Raw genomic sequence first — 13258 nt, forward strand, 5'->3', positions numbered from 1 at the left:
GACAAAAACAGGAAGTGACGAATAAAACTTAGTAAAACTCTAAGTACCGGATGAGCCTGGGTTAAGTGCTGAAGGGTCAGCCCGTCATGTCCAGGGCTACTTGAAGTGTTCAAAGAATTTAAAGCATTCGATATTTCATTGAAATTTGTCCCTGTAACATCTCGCTGACCTTGATTTTCCATTGGGTCTGGAGCAGGATGAGTAGGGTCGTTAAACAGCTCAGAATAATGTTCTTTCCATAACTCGGCAATGTTTTCATAACCACTCACATTATTTATTATGTCAGGTAAGAAGGTTCGGGATTTTATTTTCTTATTTATTTCTCTCCAAAATTTCTTCATACTCCCATTCAGGCTTGTAGCAATTTTATTTGATCTAATTTCTTCCTCATTTTCCCTACAAAATCTGCAACATCCCTTTGAACTGAGCTTTAGAAAATTTCATTTTATCATAGGAAATATCCCTCCCTTGGATTACCAGATTCTTCCATGCTAAATAGTCATCCGTGCTTCATGATTGGAATTCCTTTACAAAGTCATTCCAACCAGGAATATGGGTGAAACCTCTGTGATTCGTCTCCTTAGACTCAGACGACCGCTGAAGTGCACTAATTATGTCCAGAAGAAATTTCTCAATAGCTCTAAAATGATCTTCGTTTTGACATGATCTCGTGTTGCATTGTAGAGTTTCCAAAGGCAACTCAATGTTTTTTCAAAGCTTCTTCAGATTTACCTCTGTATGCCAGTAGATCCCGAGATAAAACTTCGTCTGACTACCGTCATTCATTTCTACCAGCGTAGGTAGTTGCGAGACCTTCAAAGAAAATGAAAGAGGACGATGGTCTGATCCAATAATGGAATGCAACACACACATATTGTTAATGTGCGTTAGAAGACTAGGAGGGCAGACAAGGTGGTCTAACCAACGGGTGTGGCCCGTTGCGTCACTCACCCAAGTGTAAGTGTCGGAGGGCATCACAACAAACATCACCAATACAATAATCGTAATGGGTGCAAAAGTCTTTCAGCTCGTTACCGTGATTCAGGGTGAGCGTTAAAATCACCAACTACCAAAACCTTTCCATTTGGGTGATCTGACATAAGACAGTGTATTTTTGCTAAACAATCAGTATACTCTGCATCATTTTGTCCGTCTGAGTATGGAAGATAACAGTTGATAATCCTCATACAAACTTTCCTTTCCTATAGGCACGTCAATACAAATCAGTCTGTCATCTGAGGTGTCCACTCGCTGTATACAAGAGGCAAGGCCCTTTCGGTACAGAAAAGCAACGCCCCCATAAGGACGACCAGCCAACAACTCCCTCGATAAATCAACTGGGGAAACTGCATAATATGCAAATTCAGATTTATTCTATTCAGGTAGTCTGATTCCTGCACCGGTAGCCAAGTCCTGCAGACAGACTATATCAGAAACATGAGTTAATTCGGCTACATCAAATGGCTATTTCTAACTGATCTACAGTTATAAGATGTAAATCTTAAATCCATTTATAAAGAGAAGGAAATTGAGATTAATCATACCAACGACGGACCAGAATATCCTTACCCCAACTTTCTGGTTTGTACAAATCCTTGACCCTACTTTGTGGCATTTCTTTTAATAATGACTTTGAAAGATCGATAGTGAGTGAATCGTTGTCAACATGCTCGCACTCAACCGTCGTGACACCCGCTATGCGAGAAACATGGCCAAGAAGCATCTCTGAAGTAGTGTCAGGTTGCAGCCTAGAGACAAATAAATGTACATGCCTTAAAGGCTGAGCTGCCTTAAGTGAGCTTCCATCACTCTCCCCAATGATAGGAGGCTTACGCCATCTTTGTCCAAAAACAACCCCCTTATCTTTATAGCCCTGATTTTCTCTTTCTGAGCTTGTTTTCTTTGCAGTAAGCGCTTCCGTTTTTTATACTCATGCCCAGGTATATTCCACCTCTCTTCTTCTCCTCGTCGGCTGTGGACTCGGCGAAATCCATAAGAACGTCGCACTTCCCCTCCGAGGGTTTGCTTCTCCCATTCAATGATTTTTGTTGCTTATCCTCTCACTCCTTCTGTCTTGGTCGATCCAACGTTTTTCTGCACGACTTTTGCCATCGACGATCCTGGTTCAGTGTTCCTCGCAAAATGAATATAATCATCCACTGCAGGTAAGTCACTGCGAGGACTCACTCTAGCATCCACAGGGCCTGGTACCACCTGCTTCTGCTCCAGAATTTTTTCCACATCCTCTATCCTGGTTGAAAGCCTATGATACTTAGCAGACGAGTTCCATCTCCATCCGCAACGAGCTCATATGTCGACTCATTGAAGGTGCGTCTATAAAACTCCATCGAAACAGACGGCACCTGCGTACATTTTGTGATGCAAAATATGACATCCGAAGCAACATTTTGCGACAAAAATGAAATCATTTCTTTAATGTCGTTTACCTTTTTAGTTGTTCCCCTGTGTGTCTTCGATTTTTCAGGGCATTTGAATTTTGTATACATCAATAATTTGGCCTTTGCTACATCATCTTCACCATAAAAATCATTGCAGATAGCAAAAATATCGTCATGAGACATAAAATTCACTTTGTTATAAATAAAGAAAAGTATTCCATTGTCGACATATTCCTTTATCTCCGTAATCGCCTCCCAGGCCGCCTCGTCATTACTCGTGTCACACATTTTGATTCATAGGTTTCTATGACGTAACGCCAGTGGTAGTCTGCAAAAACCTTTAGTGCGCATGCGCAGAAAACGGATGCAAAATCGTTTCTTGCTAATGTGTACATTTTTTTTGTTCTTTACTTCAGTTTGTCTTGCAAATGAGCTGTACTTATGCTTAATTTTGTCTGTTATTCATATATGCTGAAGGTTACCCAACACTTATCAAAATCATACGTGAACTTTTGTATTTTCATGTTATAATTTTCAAATAAAATTGACATCGTGTGGACTAAAGCAATTGAAAATCATAGTGGCTGAATGCAAGAAATGAGTAAAGATAATATGTTGAAATTCTTCTCTGTTAAATGTGTTTAAGAGATTTTAGCAATGTTGAGTAATTTATCAATCTAAGGCATGTAGTGTATTTAAAATATCTTCATTCATTTGCTAATCAAAGGCATTTAATTAATTGTTTTAAATTATTTGCAGATTTAATGGTATTCGATTAATTTTAAAAGTCATGCGTCATTTGCAAAGTAACAGCAGTTATTTCATTTTGACAATCTTGAGTCGTTTTAAAAACCTTGAATCATTTACCAGTTAATGGTAATTACTTCATTTCATGTCTTCAGTCATTTGCTAATTACAGTTATTTAATTCACTTTAAAATTCTTAAATTAATGGTGCTATATGGAATTTAAATCATTGTAAAAATTTTAGTCCTTTTGGTATTTAATTCATAAAAGTTTATCAAGTCATTGGCAAATCAATGATACTTAATTCAGATTAAAAAATCTTCAGTAGTATTGCTTAATATTAATTTAAAAGTCATCTTACAAATTTCGAGATATTTGCTGGTTACTGGTATTTAACTCATAGATAATTTAAATCATTTGAAAATCAGTGGTATTTAATCCTTTTAAAGATTATTTAATATTGAACAAGATGAAATTGAAAATTAAAAGACATTTTTAACTGTCACCTGTAATTTCATTATTCATGCAACAATGATTAAGCTAACTAAATTGCTCTCGCCAGGGCTCGAACCTTGGACCTTCTGCGTGTAAAGCAGACGTGATAACCACTACACTACGAGAGCCAAATGATACATATAGATGCATAGTTGGCAACAGATATACAGGTAAGGATACATAAAAACTAATTTTGAGAAAATGTGATTCTCTTCCCATTTGGGGTTTAAAATTAATCCTGGGATGGTAATATTTTCGGAAACCACTTGGGAATTAATTTATGAATACTTGTTGGGCACACTTATTTGAACTGTATTATCCAAGTGATATACTGTTTGCTAATTTCTGTATAGTCAGATATTTGTATAGGTCATCAAATTCTTAAACACAACATGCTCCTTAATTTCAGAACCCAAACACCGTCAATGATTTAAAATTAATGGCTATGAGATAACTCAAAATCATGAAGATATTTCATATTATAATGACATGAACTTTTGTTCCTTGTGAAAAATGATCCATGCATATCTTAAATTTTATTTGTTGTAAATAAATGCTTCAGAATACTCAAGGCCTTGATGCTACCCAACTCTTAATCAAAATCACATACAAGTTTTAAACATTGCATGTTATGAACATCCATTAGAATTGCTCTAAACAAGTATTGTCTTGTTTATGTGCTGATCAAGGTATGTAAGTCGTTTGAAATATCTTAGTTATTTTGGTAATCATAGGTATTTTATTAGGTTTAGAAATCTAGTCATTTGTTAATTTGGTATTTAATTCATTATTACAAATTTTTCATCATTTATTGATCAAAGGCGTTTGGTTAAGTTTAAATATCTTGAGTCATTTGCTAATCAAAGATATTTCTTTGAGTTTAATAATCTTGAGTCACTAGTAAATCAAATACGCTTAATTCATTTGAAAATCTTGAGTCATTTGTTAATTCTAGGTATTTTATATATTTTAAACATTTGAGTCATGCTGCTAAACGGTATTGAATTCAGTTTGAAATATCTTGAGTATTTAATTCAGTTTAATGACCGCTGATGAATTACAGATGTCGAACAAGCTGAAATAAAAAATAAAAAGGCCCATCTCATTATCATTTGCTTTCTAATGCAATGATAATTAAGCAATCAAACTGCTCTCGCCAGGGCTCGAACCTGGGACCTTCTGCGTGTAAAGCAGACGTGATAACCACTACACTACGAGAGCTGGATGATACATGTTGATGCATATTTGGCCACAGATGTGCAGGTAAGATACGTTAAAACTATAACTGAACATTTGTAGCTGTAAATTTTTTTTGCTCTTTACTTCAGTTTGTCTTGCAAATGAGGTGTACTTATGCTTAATTTTTTCTGTTATTCATATATGCTGAAGGTTACCCAACACTTATCAAAATCATACGTGAACTTTTGTATTTTCATGTTATATTTTCAAATAAAATTAACATCGTGTGGACTAAAGCAATTGAGAATAATAGTGGCTGAATGCAAGAAATGAGTAAAGATAATATGTTGATTTTCTTCTCTGTTAAATGTGTTTAAGAGATTTTAGCAATGTTGAGTAATTTATCAATCTAAGGCATGTAGTATATTTAAAATATCTTCATTCATTTGCTAATCATAGGTATTTAATTTAGTTGTTTTAAATTTTTTGCAGAATAATGGTATTCGATTAATTTAAAAAGTCATGTGTCATTAGCAAAGTAACGGCAGTTATTTCATTTTGACATTCTTGAGTCGTTTTAAAAACCTTGAATCATTTACCGGTTAATGGTAATTACTTCATTTCATGTCTTCAGTCATTTGCTAATTACAGTTATTTAATTCACTTTAAAATTCTTAAATTAATGGTGCTATATGGAATTTAAATCATTGTAAAAATTTTAGTCCTTTTGGTATTTAATTCATAAAAGTTTATCAAGTCATTGGCAAATCAATGATACTTAATTCAGATTAAAAATCTTCAGTTAGTATTGCTTAATATTAATTTAAATTCATCTTACAAATCTCGAGACATTTGCTGGTTACTGGTATTTAACTCATAGATAATTTAAATCATTTGAAAATCAGTGGTATTTAATCCTTTTAAAGATTTTTTTTTTATATTGAACAAGATGAAATTGAAAATTAAAAGACCCTTTTAACCGTCACCTGTAATTTCATTATTCATGCAACAATGATTAAGCAAACTAAATTGCTCTCGCCAGGGCTCGAACCTGGGACCTTCTGCGTGTAAAGCAGACGTGATAACCACTACACTACGAGAGCCAAATGATTCATATAGATGCATAGTTGGCAACAGATATACAGGTAAGGATACATAAAGACTAATTTTGAGAAAATGTGATTCTCTTCCCATTTGGGGTTTAAAATTAATCCTGGGATGGTAATATTTTCGGAAACCACTTGGGAATTATTTTATGAATACTTGTTGGGCACACTTATTTGAACTATATTATCCAAGTGATATACTGTTTGCTAATTTCTGTATAGTCAGATATTTGTATAGGTCATCAAATTCTTAAACACAACATGCTCCTTAATTTCAGAACCCAAACACCGTCAATGATTTAAGATTAATGGCTATGAGATAACTCAAAACATGAAGATATTTCATATTATAATGACATGAATTTTTTTTCCTTGTGAAAAATGATCCATGCTTATCTTAAATTTTATTTGTTGTAAATAAATGCTTCAGAATACTCAAGGCCTTGATGCTACCCAACTCTTAATCAAAATCACATACAAGTTTTAAACATTGCATGTTACAAACATCCATTAGAATTGCTCTAAACAAGTATTGTCTTGTTTATGTGCTAATCAAGGTATTTAAGTCGTTTGAAAAATCTTAGTTATTTTGGTAATCATAGGTATTTTATTAGGTTTAGAAATCTAGTCATTTGTTAATTTGGTATTTAATTCATTATTACAAATTTTTCATCATTTATTGATCAAAGTCGTTTGGTTAAGTTTAAATATCTTGAGTCATTTGCTAATCAAAGATATTTCTTTGAGTTTAATAATCTTGAGTCACTAGTAAATCAAATACGCTTAATTCATTTGAAAATCTTGAGTCATTTGTTAATTCTATGTATTTTATATATTTTAAACATTTGAGTCATGCTGCTAAACGGTATTGAATTCAGTTTGAAATATCTTGAGTATTTAATTCAGTTTAATGACCGCTGATGAATTACAGATGTCGAACAAGCTGAAATAAAAAATAAAAAGGCCCGTCTCATTATCATTACTAATTTGCTTTCTAATGCAATGATAATTAAGCAAATCAAACTGCTCTCGCCAGGGCTCGAACCTGGGACCTTCTGCGTGTAAAGCAGACGTGATAACCACTACACTACGAGAGCTGGATGATACATGTTGATGCATATTTGGCCACAGATGTGCAGGTAAGATACGTTAAAACTATAACTGAACATTTGTAGCTGTAAACGGATGCAAAATCATTTCTTGCTAATGTGTAAATTTTTTTTGCTCCTTACTTCAGTTTGTCTTGTAAATGAGCTGTACGTATGCTTAATTTTTTCTGTTATTCATATATGCTAAAGGTTACCCAACACTTATCAAAATCATACGTGAACTTTTGTATTTTCATGTTATAATTTTCAAATAAAATTAACATCGTGTGGACTAAAGCAATTGAGAATCATAGTGGCTGAATGCAAGAAATGAGTAAAGATAATATGTTGAAATTCTTCTCTGTTAAATGTGTTTAAGAGATTTTAGCAATGTTGAGTAATTTATCAATCTAAGGCATGTAGTGTATTTAAAATATCTTCATTCATTTGCTAATCATAGGTATTTAATTTAGTTGTTTTAAATTATTTGCAGATTAATGGTATTTGATTAATTTAAAAAGTCATGCATCATTAGCAAAGTAATGGCAGTTATTTCATTTTGACAATCTTGAGTATGCATAGTTGGCAACAGACATACAGGTAAGGATACATAAAGACTAATTTTGAGAAAATGTGATTCTCTATTCCCATTTGGGATTTGAAATTTATCCTGGGATGGAAACATTTTTGGAAACCGCTTGGGAATTATTTTTATGAGTACTTGTTGGGCACACTTATTTGAAATGTATCATCCAAGTGATATGCTGCATGATAATTTCTGTATATTGTTGGATATTTGTATAGGTCATAAAATCTTTAAACACAACATGCTCCTTAATTTTAGAGCCCAAACACCATCGATGACATAAATGAAATGACTCAAAATCATAGAGATATTTCATATGATAATGCCATGATTTTTGTTTCTTTTGAGAAATGATCCGTGCTTATCTTAGATTTTATTTATTATAAATAAACGCTTCAGAATACTCAAAGCCTTGATGGTACCCAACTCTTAAACAAAATGACATACAAGTTTTAAACTTTGCATGTTACAAACATCCATTAGAATTGCTCTAAACAGTTATCGTCTTGTTTATTAGCTAGTCGAGGTATTTCAGTCGGTTGAAAAATCTTAGTTATTTTGGTAATCATAGGTATTTAATTAGGTTTAGAAATCTAGTCATCTAACTAATTTGGTATTTAATTCATTATCCTAAATTTTTCATCATTTATTGATCAAAGGCATTTGGTTACGTTTAGATATCTTGGGTCATTTGTCATTTACTAATCAAAAATATTTCATTGAGTTTTCTAATTATAACAAAATGAGTTTGCTAATTATAAGTATTTTATTAATTATAAACATGAGAGTCATGCTACTAAATGGTGTTGAATTCAGTTTTAAATACCCTAAGTATTTAGTTCAGTTTTAAGACTGAGTCATTTGTTTGGACGGTGACCGCCGATGAATTACAGATATTGAAGAAGCTCAGTACTGATTTGCTTACTATTATAATGATATTTAAGCATATCAAGCTGCTCTCGCCAGGGCTCGAACCTGGGACCTTCTGCGTGTAAAGCAGACGTGATAACCACTACACTACGAGAGCTGTTTGGTCAAGAAAATGCATAGTTGGCAACAGTTGTACAGGTAAGAATGCATTAAGAATATTTTTGGCAAAATATTAGCTTTTTCTGTGGAGGATTCCAGTTAATCTTGTGATGGAAATATTAAAGTTAACCTTGTGATGGAAATATTAAACAAAGCTGCTTATAAATGATTATGTTTTGTCTAGTATGTCCCAGTGGTAGATGCTGGTTTCAATACATTGTTGGATATGTGTTTAGTTCATTGAAATCTTGAAAGGTCACACATTTCTTAATTCAACATCACAAGGATCTTCAAAAACTGAACCCAAAATTGCTGGTGTTTTATACTATAGTGTCTTAATCTTTTGTTCTTTATTTTGAATTCTCCTCGTGAAAATGAGCTGCGCTTTTCATTATGTTTATGTATTATTCATATGCACTTCAGGTTACCCAAGGCCTTGAAGTTACTAACTTTTAATCTGTATCATATGTTAACTTTGCAATTATAGTTTTCATATAGAATTGTTTTGTCAATTATAATATCACGTGGACAAAAACTTTCATGGATCATTGTGGCTGAATGGAAGAAATTGGGAAAGACTGTTCTATGCTGAATCCTCTCCTGTTAATTAAAGGTATTTCGTTCATTTTAGAAAATATTGAGTCTTTTGCTAATGAGAGATATGTAATTCATTTTAAAATCTTTAGCTTTTTATATATATTTAATTTAAAAATATCTTTTAGAGTCTTTTGCTATTCAGAGATATATAATTAAATTTAAAACTCCTGAGTTATTTGTTTGGAAGATAACATCCGATGAATTCCAGATGTCGAACAAGCTGAGATTAAGTATTAAGATAGCCATCTACTCCCATTTGTTTACTGATGCAAAGTAAACTGCTCTTGCCAGGGCTCGAACCTGGGACCTGCTGCGTGTAAAGCAGACGTGATAACCACTACACTACAAGAGCTTAATAATCCCAAGAGAAAATGTTTTTTCAAAGAATACATAACGAGATATTGTAAATTGATATTTAGTTATGCTTATAGAAAATGGAACAATGGGTAAGAATCAATGATCGTACAGGTTATTGCCTACATAAGAAAACAGAATAACATGTAGGATGTAATTTTAAAATGCATGAATAGCAAGATAGTGTATAGTACATATCCTAATACTTTCAGCAATGCTTACAGTGACCAGAAAAGTTGATAACAAATATGATGTTTATGTGCTGCACCTGGGAAGGTCAAATAATCCCAATAAAATAAAGGTTACTATGTTCCGACAATTCACAGTCTGCCTGACTTGTTACAAACACAACCATGAGCTTATCAGAATAAAATTCACCAGATGATTTTAATTTTCCGCCTTCCAAGAAGACAAATTGGCTTGAAAATGATGTTTATGCTTTAGTGTTTATCACAAAATCCCTAAGGTATGAGAGTTGAGCCTTATGGAGCACAGGAATGTTTGTAATAAATCTAAAAAGAAAATATATGTAGATTAATTACAGGTGCCCATAGTATAGAGCAAAAATGTTTTTATTGACTCATTTGTGTTAATACAGATAAATTCAACAGAAAAATGCTTTCCAAGCATTTTGTCCATGTGCTCATGGTGTAGTGGTTATCACATCTGTCTAACACACAGAAGGTCCCAGGTTCGAGCCCTGGTGAGCACAGGATTTTTTTTTTTTTTTTTTTTTACAATTAAATTTTGTACCAGCCTTGCATGGGAAATGCTTTCACATGGGAAGTTTTTAAAAATCTGTCCTAAGCAAGCATCAGGGCTGCCTTTTAAGCCACCACAAATTTGATGTTTACTTTCATGAAAAATAACAGAAAATGTAATCTAGATACTTTTCTGACCCTACACTTAGTTAGATCTGTAAATTTGGACATCAGATTTGGAAGAATTATCAAAAGCATATTTAAGTTAGCACTTGTAATAATACCAAAATTTCTGAAGAATTATTGATATGTAAAAGGTACTGCTCTTAGCAGGTACTGAGCCTGAGACCTTTTGTGGAACAGATGCGATAATCATTGTGGGAAGTTTACAAGCGGGAGCTTCCAGTTCAAGTCACTGGTGAGAGCAGTTACACCTTTCAGTTAATTAAAGGCTGAAAGATGTTCTTGACCAATTTATTGTCAATATCTTTATAACTCACACATTTATTGTTTCCAGCCAGCATAACAGTTATATTTCCATTTTATACTTCAATCTCATTACAGTTCTTTTTGGAAAGAGACCTTGATCAATACCCTATGCCAGCTTAATCCAGTTGATATACACAACTGTTATTGAAAGGTTAACTAATAAAGTGCTCTTGCCAGGGCTCGAACCTGAGACCTTCTGCGTGTAAAGCAGACGTGATAACCACTACACTACAAGAGCTTCATACTACCTGAGAAAATGTTTTTTCATAAGATATGTAACAAGATCACTTAAAAGAAAATTTAATGTATATTTTAATATGTAGGACAGCCGTTAGAAATTTATTAACATTTGGATTATTGCCTTCAGAGGAAAACATAATCACCTATAAATGCTGTATCATTGGAACGTTAAAGTGTAAACAGCTTAATAATTTGAGGGAAGCTTCCAAGTTGTGAAAGAAATGAGACAAACTTATAAGACTTCATGAATATCATGGGAACCTACTTGCAAGTCTGACAGAAGCATCCAGACATTGCAACATCTGCATTATGTCTTGTGTCATTTATCATGAAAGAAATATCAAATTTTGCCGGGCATGAAAAGTTCAGTGTTTGTGTCTCTTTAAGCCTTGAGTTTTTGGGATACTTTTGTTTGTTAATAACAGTCAATAATTTGTTACTTGATGATGTTTCACAGGAAAGTATTTTCCTGCTAAACTGGTTTTGATTTCAACAGAATGGAAAAATACCTGTGCTCACCAGGGCTCGAACCTGGGACCTTCTGTGTGTTAGACAGATGTGATAACCACTACACCATGAGCACATGAACTGTACAATGTGAAAGCATTTTTCAACTGAATTGATCTATCTGTGTTAACATAGATGTGTCAATGAAATGTTTTTGAGCATGCTTTGAGCACTTGTAATTAGTATAAAGATGTCATCTTCCAGTTAGTTTTAATACAAACATTCCTGTGCTCCCTGAGGCTCAACTCTCAGACCTTGGGGGTGTTGTGATGGATAATGAAGTAGAAAAATCTATATTTTCATGCTAAAGTTTTAATATGGTAAGCTGAAGAATAAAAGTCCTCTAGTAAATTGCATTGTGATAAGCTTAAAATCGTGTTTGTAACAAAGTGAGACAGATTGTATTGCCAGATCATCAAAGATACCTTAATCTTTTCAGAGTATTTTCTTTTCTCCTCGCAGACGTGACATAAATCTATCTATAGGCAATGACAGTTGCAAATTGCTTTTCCCTTTTCTTGATGTCTCCCATGGCATTAAAATTTCTATAAGTATTTCTAAACGGTACTAAAAAACCTTCTTCTCTCCAGCTACAAATTGCTTTCAAAGTTGCTTATGTAATTTTAGAGAGGTATATTATCATTGCATCTGCATGGAGTGTTATCTTATAATTGAGTTTTGTTTCAATACACATTAATGTTATGAATAAGAAATAAGAGCAACAAGTTCAAAGCAAGAACATAAAAACTTAAAGAACTGGCTAGTTATGAAGCATTGTGGGCATACCCTTGCGTATATTAGTTATGTATTTCTGCTTATATTTTATCATAATCTTCTTCATTAGCACTAGTAAAGTGATGGTTATCATGTATTTTTTATATGCAGAAGGTTTCTGGTTTGAGCCCTGGCGAGAGCAGTTTAATTCATCTGTCATTCGAAGTTGAAAGTACTGTAGACCTAACTGCCAATGTTCTTTTAACCAAAAACTTTGAATGCCATCAGCTAGGGCACCCTTTTTTGTTCTAGTAAAACTGTTAACAAAAGCTTTATTGTCTTTAAACTTACTTAACAGTAAATTTTTTCTTTTAATAATCATGGTTCTTATTCCATTTTATTCATCAGTCTCATTTGTATTATTTTTTTCAAAATCAGCCTGATTAGACTTTCATTTGTTAGATTTGTCAATGTTGGATATACATCAGCTTAATATCTAACTGATCTTCTGTTTATTGTTAATGGAAAGGGCCCTTCCCAGGGCTCGAACCAGAGACCTGTTACGTGTAAAGCAGACGTGATAACCACTACACTACAAGAGATTGTTACTATAAAGAGAAAATGTTTTCTCATAAAATATACAAGATATAATGAAACAAAGGTATTTTTAGGGAGATGTTATAGAGCTTAGAAATTGATTATCACATGGACTATTGCCTTGAAAAAAAAGCACATGTAGAATGTGATTTTTAAATGCTATCCGTCATAAGAAAACCAAATTACCAAAAGAATATAATTTCAAATCACTGTATCATTAGCAAGGTAGATTGTACAAATCTAAAAACTTTTAGGAAACTTGCAAATTACAGAAAAAAATATGGCAGGCTTATAAGACCTCATGAATATTATGGAGACCCACTTTCAGATCTAACACAAATATGTGGACAGAGCAATATTTACATCGTCCATAACATTTATCAATGAAGGAAACAAATTTAGCAAAATTATAAAAAGATTAATATTTATGC

At 33.1% G+C, this 13258-nt stretch overlaps 1 long non-coding RNA gene and 9 other non-coding genes across 10 annotated transcripts; 2 read left to right on the forward strand and 8 right to left on the reverse strand.

The window, feature by feature from the left end:
• Nucleotides 1-3695: 3695 nt before the first annotated feature.
• On the reverse strand, nucleotides 3696-3768 carry Trnav-uac (transfer RNA valine (anticodon UAC)). Its single transcript has one exon. It is a non-coding gene; the product is annotated as a tRNA-Val (tRNA).
• On the forward strand, nucleotides 3705-5964 carry LOC135212744 (uncharacterized). Its single transcript, XR_010313976.1, has 3 exons — nucleotides 3705-3810; nucleotides 4801-4903; nucleotides 5862-5964. It is a non-coding gene; the product is annotated as an uncharacterized LOC135212744 (long non-coding RNA).
• On the reverse strand, nucleotides 4789-4861 carry Trnav-uac (transfer RNA valine (anticodon UAC)). Its single transcript has one exon. It is a non-coding gene; the product is annotated as a tRNA-Val (tRNA).
• Nucleotides 5850-5922, reverse strand: Trnav-uac (transfer RNA valine (anticodon UAC)). The gene has a single exon. It is a non-coding gene; the product is annotated as a tRNA-Val (tRNA).
• A 985-nt stretch (nucleotides 5965-6949) lies between the features above and the next one.
• Nucleotides 6950-7022, reverse strand: Trnav-uac (transfer RNA valine (anticodon UAC)). The gene has a single exon. It is a non-coding gene; the product is annotated as a tRNA-Val (tRNA).
• A 1531-nt stretch (nucleotides 7023-8553) lies between these two features.
• On the reverse strand, nucleotides 8554-8626 carry Trnav-uac (transfer RNA valine (anticodon UAC)). The gene has a single exon. It is a non-coding gene; the product is annotated as a tRNA-Val (tRNA).
• Nucleotides 8627-9504: 878 nt separating this feature from the next.
• On the reverse strand, nucleotides 9505-9577 carry Trnav-uac (transfer RNA valine (anticodon UAC)). The gene has a single exon. It is a non-coding gene; the product is annotated as a tRNA-Val (tRNA).
• Nucleotides 9578-10218: 641 nt separating this feature from the next.
• On the forward strand, nucleotides 10219-10291 carry Trnav-aac (transfer RNA valine (anticodon AAC)). Its single transcript has one exon. It is a non-coding gene; the product is annotated as a tRNA-Val (tRNA).
• A 643-nt stretch (nucleotides 10292-10934) lies between these two features.
• Trnav-uac (transfer RNA valine (anticodon UAC)) lies at nucleotides 10935-11007 on the reverse strand. The gene has a single exon. It is a non-coding gene; the product is annotated as a tRNA-Val (tRNA).
• A 512-nt stretch (nucleotides 11008-11519) lies between these two features.
• Nucleotides 11520-11592, reverse strand: Trnav-aac (transfer RNA valine (anticodon AAC)). Its single transcript has one exon. It is a non-coding gene; the product is annotated as a tRNA-Val (tRNA).
• Between the last annotated feature and the right edge of the window lie 1666 nt (nucleotides 11593-13258).

The sequence above is a fragment of the Macrobrachium nipponense genome, chromosome 19 (assembly GCF_015104395.2).
Source record: "Macrobrachium nipponense isolate FS-2020 chromosome 19, ASM1510439v2, whole genome shotgun sequence".
Classification (NCBI taxonomy): domain Eukaryota; kingdom Metazoa; phylum Arthropoda; class Malacostraca; order Decapoda; family Palaemonidae; genus Macrobrachium; species Macrobrachium nipponense.